Source organism: Myotis davidii, unplaced genomic scaffold (genome assembly GCF_000327345.1).
Source record: "Myotis davidii unplaced genomic scaffold, ASM32734v1 scaffold1970, whole genome shotgun sequence".
Classification (NCBI taxonomy): domain Eukaryota; kingdom Metazoa; phylum Chordata; class Mammalia; order Chiroptera; family Vespertilionidae; genus Myotis; species Myotis davidii.
Window position 1 is genome coordinate 113,184 of NW_006282154.1, and position 13,034 is coordinate 126,217.

General features: G+C 38.9%; 1 pseudogene; it reads left to right on the top strand.

Moving 5' to 3' along the window:
* The first annotated feature begins 11,342 nt into the window (after positions 1-11,342).
* On the top strand, positions 11,343-12,060 carry LOC102751264 (annotated as a pseudogene).
* Positions 12,061-13,034: the final 974 nt, after the last annotated feature.

Sequence of the window (13,034 nt, forward strand, 5' to 3'; positions counted from 1 at the left end):
GCAAGCCTCCTGTTCGCTTCAGCTGCCTGGCTGCTGGCCGCCATCTTGGTTGGCAGTTAATTTGCATATCACCCTGATTAGCCAATGGGAAGCATGTTGGAGGTATGGTTAATTACCATGTTTGTCTATTATTAGGTAGGATAGGATAGGCTCTTGTTTGTTGCCATTTTTGTTCTTTATGCCTGTGTTCCTCCCTCTCTTTCCATTTCTTCTTCTTATAATAGTCCCTTTAGCATTTCTTGCATTGCTGGTTTGGTGGTAATAAGCTCCATTAGCATTTTTGTTTTGTTTTGTTTTTGTCTGAAAGCTCCTAATTTCAGCTTCATTTTGAATGATAGTCTTGCTGGATAGAATAGTTTTGGATTCAGTCCCTTACTTTTCATTACTTTGTACACTTTGTGCCACTCCCTTCTGGCCTAAAATGTTTCTATTGAGTCTAATGGGAATCCCCTTGTAGGTAACTTTCTGTCTCTCTCTTGCAGTTAAGATTCTTTCTTTGTCCTTAATATCTGACATTTTAATTATGATGGGTCTTGGTGTGAGTCTTTTTGGGTTCATCTTGATTGGGACTCTGTGCTTCCTGGACTCGTGTGACTTTTATCTTCATCAGGTAACGGAAGTTTTCTGTCATTATTTCTTCAAACAGACTATTACTTGCTCAGCTTCTTTTCTTTCTGGCATCCCTATAGTGTCGATTTTGTTTCATTTCATGTTGTCCCAAAGCTCCCTTAAGCTTTCCTCCTGCTTTTTAACTTTTTTAAAATTTAATTGCTGCTCTGCTTGGGTGTTTTTACCTACCTTGTCTTCTAACTCACAGATTCTGTCCTAAGCTTCTAGTGTACTGTTGAATCCTTCCAAGTTCTTTATTATAGCTACGTCACACTTCATTTCCTCTTGATTCTTTTTTCAAATTGATTGCAAAGAGGAAGGGAGGGAAGAGTGATAGAAACATCAATGATTAGAGAGAATCATTGATTGGCTGCCTCCTGTACACCCCCTACTGGGGTTGGAGCCTGCAACCCAGGCATGTTCCCTGACTGGGAATCTAATCATGACCTCCTGGTTCATAGGTCAATGCACAATGGCACTAAGTCATGCTGGCCAGGCTCCTCTTGATTCTTATTCATGTTGGTGTTTTTCTCATTCAACTCCTTATAATTTTCATTAAGTTGCCTGTAATTTTCATTGAGATGTTTGAGCATCCTTATAAACATTAGTTGAATTCTTTATCCAAAATATTATTTGCCTCCATTTCGTTGAGCTCCTTTTCTGATAATCCCTCCTTTTCTTTCATTTTTGGGTTGTTTCTTTGTTTTCCATTTTAGCAGTCTGGTAATCTGGGGAGCCAGGTAAGGTGGGCTGGTTTGTGGGGGAGAATCTGTGTATTCAGAGATGACTGACTGGTCACACCAGGTCACAGTGGTGATGCTGGTCTGGTGGTACCTGGTTAGGTGCATCCAGTCTCTGTGGCAGGTCTTTGAGTCCAGGGAGTGTCAGGTCATATCTCAGCTGTGGGGCTGTGAGCATCTGTTAGTGGCCTAGGGGAGCTGGGGCAGGGTTGCTCTCCACAGCCTCCTCCCCCAGAGGACCCAGTGGATCAAAATGGTGTGCTCTTCCCTGAAGTGGAGAGAAATACCTGGCCAAGTAGCACTCCACAGTGGCAGCTCCTCTACCTGGAGCACCCCAGTAATCCCCCTAAGCTTCCTCTCCCACAAACAGATTTTCTCTCTCTCTCTCTCATTCACTCATTCACACACCCACACTTTCAACCTGCCCATGCCATGTTCTGCTTTCTCCTTTTTCTGCCCATTTTTAAAATTGGATTGCTTATTTGGTGTTGAGTTGTATGAGGTTTTTTTTGTATATTTTGGATATTAACCCCTTGTCAGAGCTGTTTGCAAATATATTCTCCCAGTCAGATAGTTGCCTTTTTATTTTGTTTGTGGTTTCTTTTGCTATTCAGAAGCCATCAAAATTTCAAAGTCATCTTATTTTAAAAAAATATTTTTATTGATTTCAGAGAAGAAGGGAGAGGGAGAGAGAGAGAAACATCAATGATGAGAGAGAATCATTGATTGGCTGCCTCCTGCATGCCCCCCACTGGGGATTGAGCCCACAACCCAGGCATATGCCCCTGACCAGAAACAAACCTGTGACCCTTCAGTCTGCAGACTGACGCTCTATCCACTGAGTTAAGCCGGCTAGGGCCCAATGACATCTTTTAAATATGGAGAACAAAAATCATTAGATTTGTATGGAACCATAAAAGACCTTGAATAGCTAAAGCAATCCTGAGGGGGGTGGGGGGGAAACGAATAAAGCTGGAGTTATCACAGTCCCTGACTTCAAATTATACCACAAAGAGACCATAATCAAAGCAACATGGTATTGGCAGAAAAACAGACACACAACAATGGAACATAATTGAAAGTCCAGAAATAAACACATTTATATGGGTAAATAAAAGCCTCTTCAGTAAATGGTGCTGAGACAATTGGAAAGCCACATGCAGGAGACTGAAACTAGAATACAGTTTGTCCCCATGTACAAAAATTAATTCAAAATGGATCAAATATATAAATATAGGACCCAAAACAATAAATTACATAGGAGAAAATATAGGTACTAAATTTATGGACCTTGGTCTTAGAGAAGATTTTATTAATTTGACCCCAAAAGCAAGGGAAGTAAAGAAAAATAAGTAAATGGAACTATATCATAGTAGTTGATTCACTGTATTTTTAAATATATTTGCCTTTACAAATGATATTTTAAAATATATTTTCTTATTTCTGAGTATAACACTTTTTCTGCATAAAAAAAGACCCTTTAACATTTCTTGTAAAGCCAATTTAGTGGTGGTGAACTACTTTAGCATGCTTTTCTCTGAAGTTTTATCTCTCCTTTAATTCTGAATAATAACCTTGCCAGGTATAGTATTATATGTTGTGGGTTCCTTCCTTTCAGTACTTAAATATTTTCTGCCACTCTCTTGAGACCTCTAAAATTGCTGCTGAGAAGTAATCTGATATCCTTATGAGGTGTCCATTGTATGTGACCTTTTGTTTCCTTCTTACTGTCTTCAGGATTTCTTTTATCTTTAACTATTACCATTTAATTATGCTATGCCTTAGTGTAGCACTCTTTGGTTTTATCTTCTATGGAATTCTCTGTCCTTTATGGACCTGGATGTCTGTTTCCTTTCCCAGGTTACAAAGGTTTCCAGCCATTATTTATTCAACTATCCTTTCTGCCCATTTCTCTCTCTCATTTTCTTCTGGAATCCCTATAAGTTGATGTTTTCTCAGAAGTCCCTTATATCATCTTCATTTCTAAAAAATTCTTTTTTTATTTTGCTGTTTGATACAGTGATTTTTACTGTATAATCTTCCAGTTGGTTAATTGGTTGTACTGTATTAACTAACCTTCTGTCAATTACTTGCAATATAGACTTCATTTTAGTTATTGTATTTTTATCTCTGGTTGGTTCTTTATTATATGTTCTCTTTGTTGAAATTCTCTCTGAATTTCTCGATTCTATTCTTGATGAGCATCCTTATGACCTTTTCTTTTATCTCTGTTTCATTAGGGTTTTTCTCTAAGATGTCTTCTTTTTTCTTCCTTTTGGGCATATTCTTCTGCATCCCCATTTTGTTTAATTTTTGGTGTCTATTTCCATGAGTTATATTAGATAGTGCTCTCTCCCAATGTTAAAGTCAAAGTGGTCTTGTGAAGGAGTAGCCTTTGTTTGAATTGTTTTCCAGGTGGTTTGGGGAGGCAGGATGGAGTTGAGGTTGGCACCAGTGGTGCCTGGGGTTCCACCTGGCAAGAAGGAATGGGTTGCAGCAGGGAAGCCTGGTGTGTATGAGCTTCTATGAACTCTGGTTGAGGTTGGACAGCCCTCTGGGTGCCCACATCAGAGCCTGGATGATTCTTCTCTTGATCTGGGCAGGGCTGCCTGGTGTGCAAGTGAGAAACATGCTCTGTTGTTTTAATTGACAGCTACACATATAGGCTGGGGAACCTGTAAACTCATGTGCCTCAGCACTATTTCATCTCCCTCTTACTCTGGGAAAGGCTTTATTTTGTGTGAATGAAACTCCAAACTGTTTTCCACAAAGGCTGCACTAGTTTGCATTCCCACTTGCAAGGGACCAGCATTCCATTTTCTCCACATCCTCGCCAACACTTGTTGTTTGTTGATTTGTTGATGATAGACATGCTAGCAGGTGTGAGGTGGTACCTCATTGTTGTTTTGAATTGCATCTCTCAAATGATTAGTGACTTTGAACATTTTTGTCATATGCCTTTTGGCCTTCTGTATGTCCATATTGGAGAAGTGTCTATTTAGGTCCTTTGCCCATTTTTTAATTGGAATATCTTCCTTTTGTTAAGTTGTATGAGTTCCCTATAGATTTTGGAAGTTAACCCCTTATCGGATGTATCATTGGCAAATATGTTCTCCCATGGAGTGGGCTCTCCTATTATTTTATTGATAGTTTCTTTTGCTGTGCAGAAGCTTTTTATTTTGATGTAGTCCCATTTGTTTATTTTCTCTTTAATTTTCATTGTCCTAGGAGATGTAACCATAAACATATTGCTAGGAGAGATGTCTGAGAGTTTGCTGCCAATGGTTTCTTCTAGGATTTTTATGGTTTCACAACTTACATTTAAGTCTTTTATCCATTTTGAGTTTATTTTTGTGTATGGTGTAAGTTGATGATATAATTTCATTTTTTTGCATGTTTCTGTCCTATTTCCCCAACACCATTTATTGAAGAGACTGTCTTGACACCATTGTGTGCTCTTGCCTTCTTTGTCAAATATTAATTGAGCATAATGATTTGGGTAGATTTCTGGGTTCTCTGTTCTGTTCCACTGGTCTGTATGCCTGTTCTTGTGCCAGTGCCTGAATGTTTTGAGTACAGTGGCTTTGTAGCATAACTTGACATCTGGTATTATAATCCCTCCAACATTGTTCTTGTTTCTCAAGATTGCTGTGGTTATTCGGGGTCTTTTTTGATTCCATAGAAATGTTTGGAATATTTGTTCTAAGTCTGTTAAATAAGCTGTTGGTATTTTGATAGGGTTTGCATTGAATCTATAGATTGCTTTGGGTAGTATGGCAATTTAATGATGCTGAGTCTACCAATCCATAAACATAGTATATTCTTTCACTTGCATATATCTATCTCTATCTCTTTTTTCTTTTTTTTAAAAAATATATTTTATTCAACCCAGGTACATGCCCTTGACCGGAATCGAACCTGGGATCTTTCAGTCCGCAGGCTGACGTTCTATCCACTGAGCCAAACCGGTTTTGGCTCTATCTCTTTTTTCAATGTCCTGTAGTTTTCCAAGTACAAGTCTTTTACCTTCTTGATTAAGTTTATCCCTAAATATCTAATTTTTTTGTTGTAATGGTAAATGGGGTCGTTGGTTTGGTTTCCCTTTCTGAGAGTTCATTATTGGTGTATATTAATGCCATAGATTGCCCTGACCAGTTTGGCTCAGCAGAGAGTGCGTGGCCTGTGGACTGAAAGGTCCCGGGTTCGATCCCGGTCAAGAGCATGTACTTTGGTTGCGGGCACATCCCCAGTGGGGGGTGTGCAGGAGGCAGCTGATCGATGTTTCTCTCTCATCGATGCTTCTAACTCTCTATCCTTTCCCTTTCTTTCTGTAAAAAATTCAATAAAATATATATTTTTAAAAATGCCATAGATTTCATGGTACTAATTTTATATCCTGCTGCATTGCTGAATTCATTTATTAAATCTAATAGTTTTCTGATGGAGTCTTTAGGGTTTTCTATGTACAATATCATGTCATCTGTAAATAGTGAACAGTTTTATTTCCTCCTTTCTAATTTGGATGCCTTTTATTTCTTCTTATCTGATCACTATGGTTGCACTTCTAGTACTATGTCAAACAGGAGTGGTTAAAATGGGCATCCCTGTCTTGTTCCAGTTCTTAGGGGAAATAGTTTTAGTTTTTGTCCATAGAGTATTAGCTTTTGTCTATTGAGAATGATGTTCACTGTAGGTTTGTCATATGTAGCTTTTATTATGTTGAGGTATGATCCCTCTATTCCCACTTTTTGAGAAATTTTATCAAAAAAGCATGTTGGATTTTGTAAAATGCTTTTTTTTACATCTATTGATATGATCATGTGGTTTTCATCTCTCAGTTTGTTTATGTGATATATCACAATTATTGATTTGTGGATATTGTACCAGGTTTGCATTCTTGGAATAAATCCCACTTGTTCATGGTTTAAGATCTCTCTAATGCATTGCTGGATCCATTTGCTAGAATTTTATTAAGGATTTTAACATCTATGTTCATCAGAGATATTGGTCTATAATTTTCTTTGTAGCGACTGTATTTGGTTTTGGAATTAGGGTAACACTGTCTTCATAAAAAGAGCTTGGAAGTGTTTAATCTTTCTGAATATTTTGGAAGAGTTTGAGGAGGGAAGGTGTTAGTTCTTTGAATGTTTGTAAAACTCCCCTGTGAAGCCATCCAGACCAGGGCTTTTGTTTTCTGGGAGTTTTTTTATTTTTATTACTGTTTCTATTTCATCAGTAGTTATCACTCTACTCAGGTTTTCTGATTCTTGCTGATTGAGTTTTGGAAGATTGTATTTTTCTAGGAATATGTCCATTTGGTCAAGGTTGTCCAGTTTATATGAGTAGAGTTGTTCATAGTATTTTTTATGATCATTTTTATCTCTATGGGGTCTGTTGTTACTTTAACTCTTTCATTTATAATTTTGTTTATTTGGATTCTCTTTGTTTCTTGGTGAGTCTGGTAAGAGGTTCACCAATCTTGTTTATCCTTTCAAAGAACCAGCTCTTGGTTTTATTGATTTTTTTCTATGTCATTTATTTCTCCTCTGAGCTTTATTATTTCCTTCCTTCTACTTACTCTGGGTTTTTCAAGTTGCTCTATTTCTAATTCTTTAAGTTGTAGGATTAGATCACTTACTTCAAGTTTTTCTTGTTTTTTTTTTTGTTTTTTTTTTTTTTGAGGTAGGCCTGTAGTCCTATGAACTTCCCTCTGAGTATTGCTTTCACTGTGCCCCATGGATTTTTGGTTGCTGTGCTTTCTTCATTGTCATTTGTTTCCAGGATGCTTTTTATTTATTATTTAATCTCTTTGGTAACCTATTCATTGTTTAATAGCATGTTTTTTAGCCTCCATATGTTTTATTGCTTATTATTGTTTTTATTGTGGTAGATTTATAATTTCATGCCATTGTGATTTGAGAAGATGCTTGATATGATTTTAATCTTCTTGTCTATATACTAACATGTGGTCTGTCTTTGCAAATATCCCATGTGCACTTAAGACGAATGTATATTCTGTAGCTTTGGGGTGAAATGTTCTAAAGATGTCAATTATTTTCATCTGATATAGTGAGTCATTTGGGATTGCTGTTTCCTTGTTGATTTTTTGTCTAGAAAATTTTTCCAATGATGTCAATGGATTATTAAAGCCTCCTACTATGTCTTGCTGTTGATCTCTCTCTCCCTTGATATATTCCAGAAGATTTTCTATGTATTTGGATGCTCCTGCATTGGGTGCATATATGTTTACCAGAGTTATATTCTCTTGTATCAATCCCTTTAGAACTATAAAATGGTCTTCATTATCTCTTGTTATGGCCTTCACTTTGAGATCTATTTTGTCAGATATAAAAGTACCCCAGCTTTTTTTTTTTCATTTCTATTTGCCTGAAGAATTTTTTTCCCATCCCTTCACACTTTCAGTTTGTGTGAGTCATTTGTTCTAAGGTGAGTCTCTTGTAGACAGCATATACAAGGGTTATGTTTTCTTATCCATTCAGCTATGCTGTGTCTTTTGATTGGAGAATTTATTCCATTTACTTTTAAGGTTATTATTCATAGATACTTGTTTGTTGCCATTTTTGTTCTTTATGCCCGTGTTCCTTCCTCCTTTTCTTTTTCTTCTTTAAAGCAGTCCTTTTAGCATTTCTTGCGTTGCTGGCTTGGTGGCAATAAACTTCCTTAGCCTTTCTATGTCTGTGAAGCTCTTGATTTCACCTTTAATTTTGTATGATAGCCTTGCTGGATAGAGAATGCTTGGATTCAGCCCCTTTCTTTGCATCACTTTGTATTCTACATTCCAATCCCTTCTGACCTGACAGGTTTCTGTTGAGAAATTAGTTGATATTCTAATAGAAATCCCTTGTAGGTAACTTTCCATCTCTCTCTGGCAGCCTTTAAGATTCTTAATTTGTCATTGATGTTTGCCATTTAATTACAATGTGTCTTGATGTTGGTCTCTTTAGGTTTATCTTGGTTAAGACTCTGTGTGCTATGCTTTTTGGACTTATGTGATTTTTTTCCCCCAAAGTCAGGGAATTTTTCTGTCATTTCCTCAAACATATTTTCTATTTCTTGCTCAGTTTCCTCTACTTCTGGCACCCCTATTATGTGGCTGTTGTTTTGTTTCATGTTGTCCCAAAGCTCTCTTAGGCTCTCCTCTTGCTTTTTAAGTTTTTTTTTTTTTTCAGTTGCTGTTCTGCATGGGTGTTTTTTAATTTTTCTACCTTGTCATCTAACATGCTAATTTGGTCCTCAGCTTCTTCCAGTTTTCTTTTGAGACCTTCCATTATGTTCATTACTGCAGCTATGTCATTCTTCATTTCCTCTTTATTCTTATTCATGTTGGTGAAATTCTCATTCAACTCCTTATAATTCTCATTGAATTGTGTGTATTTTTCATCCAGATGTTTGAGCAATCTTCTAACCATTACTCTTAATTCTTTCTCTGACAAATTACTTACCTCCATTTCATTTAATTCCTTTTCTGGCGATTCCTCTTTTTCTGTCTTTTGGGTATTGTTTCTTCGTCTCCCCATTTTTGCTGTCCTCTTTTAATTTTTTCTATGTCTTAGATCCAACTGCTATGCTACCCAGGTTCTTTTGAGGGTGGTCCTAAAGAGTACACCCTCTCAGTCCCATGTAGTTGGTGATTTGTGGGATTCGGTGGTGCAGTCTCTCAGATCTTCTGAGCTGGGTGATCTGGTGGAGCCCCCTACTTGAGTTATTTGGGTTATCCTGATATAGTTGGGGCTTGAATGTTAGTTTCTCATCTGTGGATGAAGTTTATCACAGGTTGACTATGTGATTCACCCCTGGCCTCATAGTGCAAGCTGTTGTGGATGTTATTGTGGTTCCGGCTCTTGTGGCAAGGGTTGACTGAGGTCTCACTGGCTTGTGGATCACTGTGAGGTCCTGGAGTCCATGGCCTGGGTGATGGGGGTCCTAGGGCCAGTGGCTGGTATAGTAAGACTCTAGCTGGTGTGGTGTGACTCTTGCCAGGGTGACATTACTCTGTGAATCACTGAGAGGGTCCCAGAGCCTGTGTGTGTGTGGGGGGGGGGCAGGTATAGGCATCTGGGAGTCTGCAGATGATGTAGCAGGACTCTAGCCAGGCTGGCTTCACTCTACTAATCACGAAGGGCACCAGGAGCCAGCAGCCAGGAAAGTGGTAGTCTTCGGATCTGCTGCTGGAGCAGTATGCCCTTGGCTGGAAAGATGCCCACTCAGCAACTCTCCAGGGGGTCCAGAATGCTATAACCAGGGAAGCAGGAATTGTAGGGTCTGCTGCTGGAGCAGCACCACTGAGGGGTCCAGGAGCTGACGACTAGGAAGGCAGGCATCACGGGTTCTGTGGGTCTGCGGTTGTGGCAGCATAACTTTGGCTGGAGTGTCTGCAGGGTCCCAGGTGGTGTCCAAGGTGAGTCTAGGTGGTGGTGAGGCTGGGCTCCTAGTTGTGGCTCCTCTCCCCTTTAAGATGTCATGGTTTCTGTGCCAGAGCCATGCAACCAAGGGAGTGCCTGCAGTGGTAGCAGGGGCTCCCCATCCTGTTCTGTCAGCCTGCCCTGAGACTCCTGCAAGATTTTGCTGTCCTTCACTCACACATGCACACACTACACATGTCCACACATGCCCCTTTTACTCTTTACTCACTTACATTCTCTCCCTCACTGCTGTCCTGCTGGCTCCCATCTTCTTCTCCGGGAAATCAAATCTTTAGATAGCTCCCCCCTTCAATAAAAATCAGAACTACCTGACTAATGCTGGGAAAGCTGGAATCTGGGAGAATCTATACTAATAATAGCCCAGGTGGTCGTCACGCCCTCATGCCATGATGCCCTCATGCTGTCAAGAAGGCTGAGTGCGCAGTGGGTGTGCACAGGTGGGTGGGACCTGGAGGTCCCTCAGCTGTGTGCCACGGAGGCAGGCCGGTGGCCACTCCACATGGTGAGGCCTGGGCGTCCCGTGGCTGCACATGCAGCGGAAGTGGGACCCGTGGCTTCGGCCTACCTCTTTGGGGAAATCCATTGAGGAGCCCCGGGGTCCCAGGTCTCACGCAATTTCGCACGCTGGGTCACTAGTATAAGATAAAATTTTAGGTACTCCATTTACCAGTTTACAGAAGAACATACTTGTCCTTCCTCTTGCAGGATGTGGCTGTACATCAGCCTTCATCTCTAAACCAGTGGGCTTGCTAAATCATTACCAAAAACACATGGCACTCAAGGCTTAGGCTATTTAAGTCAGGACAGAAAACTCAAACACGAAATATTTTCAGAAGCTTTTCTGTCTCTCTTTTATTAACCTGCCAAGATAGAAATTTCCCTGTCAACATAATTTTTGCTTGCTTGTAACTTTGTAATATCTCTGTTGGAAAAATAAAACCCCCAGACACCCATGGGGGAGCAATCGAGGCAGGCTTCATTTGAATGGGTCTGAGTGTGGGTCTGTCAGGGAGCCAAGGGACTCTCTAGACTTCCAGGCAGAGTTTGTCAGTACCAAGGTTGAGCTGAGTTGCCAGGTACCATGAGGTGCCCATATTTAAGAGATTATGGCATCTTTCATCCTGTCCCCCAACCCTCCTCCTCTGTGACAGCTACCAGTCTGTTCCCTGTGTTTCTATTTTGTTTGTCAGTTTATTTTGTTCATTAGATTCCAAATATAAGTGAGATCACATGATATTTGTCTTTCTCTGACTGGTTTACTTAACTTAGCATAATAATCTCTGGCCAAATCCCCCAAAACATATATACATGACACATAGACACAGACAACAGTGTGCTGACAGCCAGAGGGAAAATGGGTGGGAGCTTAATGGAGGTGGGCAAGGGGGGATGGGGATGGAAAGAGATTTTATTTGAGGTGATCACTCAGGATGCAGTGTGCAGATGTTTTATTCACTTGTACAATTGAAACATGTATAGTTTTGTCAGCCAATGCCACCCCAACAAATTTAATTAAAACATAATCAATAAATAAAACAAAAAAGAAACCAACAGTGTTAAAAAATTGAACTTTTGTGATACTATTGAGGATAAGTCCATTGATCTTATTAATAAAAGAACTCTAATTTAAATAATAACATGAAGGAGGTTAAGAAATCTCCAAAAGAGTTGACTGCTTACATAAACGAAAACAGTCGGATAAGCTGTGAAAAGACCAGATAAACTATGTAAGGTTGCTTACCACAGAGGGCTTATTCATCAACCTTTTTCAAATCCTTGTTAGAAAAAGAAATATTCCCCTAGAAGTGGGGGCTGTGACATGGCCAATAATGATAATAAACCAGCTTGTGCGGCCTACCTGCCTGAAAAATTACACCATGATAATCGAACATATTTACCGAACTCCAGTGATTCTGCTTTTCACAGACAGAATGCCCATCATCAAAATACAGTTTTGTGTTTTTAATCTGAGGTTTATCTGGACCATGAAACAACAGTACATGTTTTATTCAGCATGAATTTAAGACTGAATTTAGCTTTAACTCTCTGGAAAAAGATAAATATAAGTAAACTTGTAGCTTATTTGGTGAGGATAGAAGACCGTATAGTGGTGGTGGATTGCCTTCCTGTACTTAATAATATTTTCACAGGAAGAAGTATAATACATCTCACTTGGCTGCTGTGTAGACTTGTTGCCTCTAGTAAAGTCACTACTTAAAACCAAATCTGAAGAATATATTAAGTGGACTATAGGAGCAAGAAAATAATCTTACTTTGGTTCCAGTATATACTGGGTATATATGCTTATTTATGACAGTTACATTGAATGACTAAAGACCATTTTGTTATTTAAAACATGCTTAGACTATATAATTTCTGAAAACTTCTCATTAAAAACTCTGAACTGTGGAAGAAACCAAAACCCCTTTTAAAGCCACATAAGGAGCCCTAGTTGGTTTGGCTCAGTGGATAGAATGTTGGCCTGTGGACAGACGGGTCCTGGGTTCAATTCCAGTCAAGGGCACATGTCTGGGTTGCTATCTTGATACCCAGCAGGGGGCATGCAGGAGGCAGCCGATCAATGATTCTCTTTCATCATTGATGTTTCTTTCTCTGTCTCCCTCTGTTTTCCTCTATGAAATCAATAAAAATATATTTTTAAAAAATAAAGCCACATAATGAAACCACTTTTAAAATCCTAACAATCTACTTCAACTTGAAATGGAAAAATATCCTAAAGGAGCAACTTCAACTGCAATAAAGTGAAAGGGCACTATGAGGATTGTTCACCTTTGCTACATTCAGGATGGATATGGTTAATTGGTAACATTGTTTAAGAACTGCTGAATCTTAATGAAATCCTGTATAAGAATATATTTTATGCTATGTGAAAAATAAGACAAATTATTCCTAGGAACCACAGAGACCAATCATCATTACTTTTTTTTTTAAAGAAAGATTGTGTTTTATAAGAAAACACTTAAATGTGTGCAGTTCATTTTTTATGTAAAAAGACTTTGAAAGTTTAAAACTCATAGGAAATAATCATACTAAAAGTTTCTTCTGCCCACACTTAGATACTGTTATACAAAATGCTTTAATTATTAATAAGCCAATGTATATAATACCAATATCTATTTTTTAAAATAAACTTTTTATTGTTGATAGTATTACAAATCTCTCCCCTTTCCTCCTTTCCCCCCCATTCTCCCAGCCCCTACCCACCCTCCTCATGTCTTTA